Source organism: Mustela erminea, chromosome 12 (genome assembly GCF_009829155.1).
Source record: "Mustela erminea isolate mMusErm1 chromosome 12, mMusErm1.Pri, whole genome shotgun sequence".
Classification (NCBI taxonomy): Eukaryota; Metazoa; Chordata; class Mammalia; order Carnivora; family Mustelidae; genus Mustela; species Mustela erminea.
Genome location: NC_045625.1, coordinates 90,124,822 through 90,130,655, shown reverse-complemented (window position 1 = coordinate 90,130,655; position 5,834 = coordinate 90,124,822).

The following is a 5,834-nucleotide window of genomic DNA, read 5'->3' as shown; positions in this document are numbered from 1 at the left end:
AGCCAGGAAAGTCATCAGAGCACAAAGCCGTTCTGTTCAGCTGTGCCAAGAACTCCCTCGTGCAGCACGCACCCCACAGCCAAGCAGTGGCCCCCGCAATTCAGAACCTCCGATGTGAGCTTCAGGCAACAAGCTGTTACAGCAGATTTCCACTTAAAAAAACAAAAACAAAAAAAAAAACAAAAAAAAAGGAAAAGCTTTGGATGGTCAACTAGCAATGTAAGACCCCCAAGTCAAGAGAGAAACCACAATGTAGAAAGAATCTTTTTTTTCTTTTTAAGAAGTCTGGCAACTTTCAAGTTGCAGCCAAAACGACGAAAGCTGCCGGCATTTTGAGGCCACGATCCTGTGCTGTGTGGCCGATCCCTGCACCCGGCCTCACTCCCCTGTGCAGGGGATGGGGAAGCAAGCGGTCAGATGGGCTCTCGGGAAGCTTTGTCTCTTCCTCCGGTTTTGGCACCACGCCTGACCTGCCTGGCACAAAGTATCCTCAAACACTTGCTGGGATCGGTGGCACTGGGTGCCGCGGCTCGCCTGCCAGGAGCTGGCCAGCACGGGGTCAGTCTCGGGGGGTGACCGAGGCAGCCCGGTCTGTTCCTTTGATGACCTCTTTGAAAATAACACCTGAGGGGCGCCTGGGTTAAAGCCTCTGCCTTCAGCTTGGGTCATGATTCCAGGGTCCTGGGACTGAGCCCTGCATCGGGCTCTCTGCTCAGCAGGGAGCCTGCTTCCCCCCCTCCCCGCCTGCTTCTCTGCCTACTTGTGATCTGTCTGTCAAATAAATAAATAAAAATCTTTAAAAAAAAAAAAAAGAAAAAGAAAAAGAAAATAACACCCGATGGAAACAGTGTCCGCGGCGGGGCCCTGGGGGGCACACCGCCCCCCAGTCTCTGCCTGTCCACCTTGAGCCTCTGGTGCTCACGGAGAAACCGCACCGCGCTCCAGTGTTGCCGTCGGGGTGCCTTCATCGGCGGGCCCAGCGGCCGGACTGCCCCAAGTTCCCGGGCAACCAGCTCTAACTTCTCCGACTTGGAGGAGTGCTCGCTCCCCAGCTGCCTTTTCCAAGTGGCTCTAGGGCACTCCAGTGGTACAGACTGTGGCCCACGTGTCAGCGGTCCTGGCTCAGAGCTCCTGGAGGAGCTTCTGCCTGTCCTGCAGGGGCAGTGTGAGCGCGTCCTTAGGAAGGACCTCGGGAGGGCGGCCGTGGGCACTCCATGGCATGGTCTCCGCCGCCATCCTCCGTGGACAGGGCCTCCTCAGGTGTGGCGGGCACCCGTGGTCGCCAGCCCAGCACCCATTTTTCACCTTTCCTACCCAAAGAACCCTGAGCCCTGCCAGCGGTGTGTGGAAACTAAAAATACTACGTTGGTTTCCTGCTTCCCTTGCAGTTAGGGGTGACCAGGCGTGCAACCGAAGCAGAAGTAGGAGTGGCTGGGTGGGGCCTCTGGGACAGCGGCTGCAAAGTGGGCAGATGCCTCTGGGACAAGTCTCGACCCCTGCCCATCCCCTTCCTCCGGCCGGGGCCCCCGTGGGCAGCATCCTGTGACCGTGTGACAAGGGCGCCCCCAGCATGGCCGAAGAAGAGGGCAGAGCCTCGAGGGCACCGAGCAGCCTGGGCAGGCTGCCCAGCTCTGGACATCTCAGTCAGAAAACAGAACCTTCGTTTTTTTTTAAAAAATCATCACTCTTGAGCTTTCATTACAATCAGGGCAGATCCTTGTGGAAAGAATGGCCAAATCAAAGGATGGCCCGAATAACTTCGAGGGGAATGAAATCTCAGATCTGCCCACTGGGATCGTTCTAGAAAAGGTCAAGATCTCCTGCCCTGGACTGGCCATGGCCACGGCCCCTCCGTCTTGGCCCACCCGCCAGTCACCCACTCAGCCCTTCGAGCTCAGCTGCCGCAGCTCTGTGGCCCGCCGTCCGCCGCAGGAGGCACGGTCTTGTCCTGCAGCCCCCAGCGTCTTCTGGGCCCTGATGGCTGGAGAGCCCCGCCTCTGAGATTCCTGCTCGTGGAAAAGGGACCCAGGTCCTGCAGAGAACAGAGTGCGAGGTGACGCTGCAGGGTGAACAGCCACCCCCGGCACGCAGCAGGCCCTCAGCAGACCGGGCTCGCCCTCCCCACACCTCCTCGCTCTGGGGAGCGACCGGTTCTTCCAGCCCTGCGTGTCCCTGCAGTCCTGCACGTGTCACCACCGGTCACCATAGCACGACAGGAACACATCCCGACCTTGTGAGCCGACCTCGAAATGACGCCACTCTCCCGTCCCATATCAGGAGTCACCATTTCCAAAGCCGTCTTCAAGTTGCCAGTTGAGTTGAGAAACAGATGTGGCTGCCTCCACATCGCTCCGGTGGCCGGCCCGGCGAGCGCCGAGACGTCTTGTTTGGCCCCTCGAGTGAGCTTCCTGCGGGCAGCCGACGCACAATGACCGCCACACAGCAGAGCCTGCAGCACAGACAGACACGCCGCCCAAAGATGAAGGGACGTGGAGCGGGGTGGGGGCAGGCGGCCGGGGCTTGGGGCACCCCAGGAAGGCATCTCAGAGAAGCTGTCCTCAGACGGCAGGACCAAATAATGGTCAAGGCCTGGTCTTCTGACACAAAGCACGAAGGACGTCTGAGAAGCAGCCTGGCGCTGAGGCTGGGGCACAGCAGGGCTCAGAGGGGGGCCTGGCGGGGGAGCGGCTGGGGGGAGCGGGAGGGGGGCCGGGCCGTGGTATTCGCAGTCTGTGGACCCCTGCCACCACATGGGGATTTTGATTTTGAACAAGGGATTGGGATGAGTGGAAGTGCTGGCGATTAGTGGGGAGCCCCCGTGGGAGCCACTGCAGCGTCCAGGCCCGAGATGAGGAGCGTGGGACTCACGGGGAGGCCTGAGCACCGTCAGGGCCGACACAGAACGCGGCACCCCTGACCAGGGACCTGGGGAGCTGCACAAGTGGGCATGGCCAGGAGAGGTCACGGCCACTCCCGCAGGTCCACAAAGGGTCAGAGCCACGGAAATGAAGGTGTTCTGGGATCGGGGCTCCCACAGGCCAGAGAGAACAAAGAGGATGAGGAACCGGCCGGTGAGCTCGTCGTACCCCTCCCCCACCTGGGCCTTGCAAGATGCTAAATATCTCTTTCTCTGTACGTTTTTAATGTTAGTCTGGTGGCTCTTTGGCTTCCAAGAAAGCTTACAGTTCCGTGCTATATAAGAAATGTTAAGCACTACAAATTGTGGACTTTTTTTACACTTGTAAAAGGATCTATTTTGTGATAAATATAAAATGATGTATTTTCTAAGTATTTTAGGCTTTGTAGAGAGAACAGAACCACAAATACAACAACAAAAAATTTAACACAGATTCCAACACTGAGTGAGTCATTTGAATTCTGTTTCTATGATAAGGAATATGTGATGCAGTGAAATTACTTTGTAATGTGACAGCAACTCCCATGGAGACGCTCACGAGAGAGCGGACTTGCTTATCTCCGAGCCTTGGATCCCATTTAAAATACAGCTGGCTTCTCGGACCCTGGAGTGAGCTGGAAGCGGGATGAGCCGGTGGTCTGGAGCGGAGCCCTCCCACTCAGCGGGGCCTGTGGGGTTGGTCGGCCCCTGAACTTCCGTGTAACACGTCCCCAGGCCTTGGACAGAGCCAAGATACTAATGACCCCTGCCCACTGGTCCCTCCGGCAGGGCCATGAATTCACGGAGCAGGACGCCTGTCTCGCTCGCCGTCGGACACCTGGGGCCTAGCACCGAACAGGCACCCAACAGATACAAACACCCAAGTGAACAAAAGAAGGAGGCGGTGCTTCGTTGAAGATGACGCCTGAGGCTCGGAGGAGTGCCAGAAACCCAGCTCTTCAAAACACTCCAAGTTCTTAAAACAACTTTAGTGCTTGTAACTAACATGCAAAAAGCATACAATTTGATGGGTTTCGAAGCTTAGGGGGTGAGGGGAAGTCATCACCGCAGCCAGGGTGGGGAGCACAACTGTCCCGCTCGCCCTTGGCCACGGCCTCCCTTCCACCCCCACCATGGCCTCCCAGCAGACTCTGCCCTCCCTGCGTGTGATGAGGCAGTTTCCAGGATTCTGTATAAATGGAATTGTGCCCTTTTTTGTCTGCCTTCTTCACACGGCGATTTTCAGACACATTTACAGGTTGTGTGTACCGTTGTTTATGCATTCATCTGGATGTTTGCATTGTTTCCGGTGTTTATTTACAATAAAGCTGCTACGAGTGTTTGTGGGCATGTCTCTGTAGGCATCTATATTTCCTTTCCTCTTGGGTATTGAGACCTAGCAGTGGAATGACCTGATCATATGTTAACTTTTTAAAAAAATGGCCAAACTGTTTTCCAAAGTGTTTGCACCATTTTACGTTCCCCACAATGACGGACGAGAACCCCACTTCCTCTGCATCCTTGCCAACACTGATGTGGCGTGAGCAGGATCTCATCGTGACCAGAGACGCTGAGAATTCCTTCATGCGCTGTGTGCCATCTGTATACCTTCTTTGGGGAAGAGTCTGTACAAATACTTTGCCTTTTCAATTGTTTTCTTGAGTTGAGGGGCGCCTGGGTGGCTCATTCAGTTAAGCCTCTGCCTTCTGTTCAGGTCATGAGCTCAGGGTCCTGGGATCGAGTCCTACATCAGGCTGTTGTTCAGCTGGGAGCCTGCTTCTCCTTCTCCTCTGCCTCTCCCGGTCCCCCTGCTTGTACTGTCTCTCTCTCTCTCTCTCAAATAAATCAAAACCTTAAAAAAAAAGAAATACTAGAGAATTACAATACTGTGAATAACAAAATAAAATTCTGATTTACTAAAATAACACAAAACAAAGCACTGAATAAATAAATCGAGAAAAAGAGAGAGAAAATAAAAACATATTAAATCAGAAATGAGAAGGGAGAAATAAATTGAATTGAATCCAATGAATATTTTGTTAAATAGACGACTACTTTTAATTAAATGTAAAATCCAGGTGACATGGATAATTTCCTGAGAAACAATAGCTTAACATGACTGACCCCACTGGAGAGAGACAGCTTGAGCAGAAGTTTCTGAACAACAAAATAAAGTTACTGAGGAACGAGCCCACTCAAAATCACGCGGCCCCATTGTTCCCAAAGAATTCTACCAAATCTTCAACTTGTTCCCAGCATGGGGCGTGAAAGACTTTGAAGTGTCTTTCATGAAACAAGAAGAAGTTGAGACGCAGTTCTGAAAAGATGGCATCGAAAGAAGAACATTCACACACACACACTACTTACAAGTATCAGTGCAGCTCCAGTGAGTATCACACTAGGGGAGAAACTACAGCAGCACATTGACGGAACACCGTCCCATGGCCAAGTGGGATGTGTTCAAGCGTCAATGTTGTGTTTTCACTTCCATCCCGTTCAGAACAGCTAGTGGTTTCCATTTTGGTTTCTTCCTTGATCTGTGGGTTCTTTAGTTTTCAAATACGTGGAGTCGTCCCAGAGATCTCGGTGGTTGAATTCTAACTGAATTGCATTACGGCTGGAGAAGCACTTGGTGTGGCTTCAAGCCCTTCAAACAGGGGGACTGTCTCCACGGTCTGTCTTGGCGAACTGTGCGCTCTGCGGCTGCTGGGCAGCGTCTGGTCTGAGTCTCCGAGACACCTGCTGAATTCCCGCCTACTTGCTCTGCCAGCGACTGGGAGAATCATATCGAAAATTATGGATTTGTCTATTTCTCCCGGGACTTCTATCAGTTTTTGCTCTATACATTTTGAAGTATTAGAAGCACAAACATAGGACCACTATGTCCTCTTGATTTGTTGATTCCTTCATCAGAGTGAAGTGACCTTTAAGGCGTGGT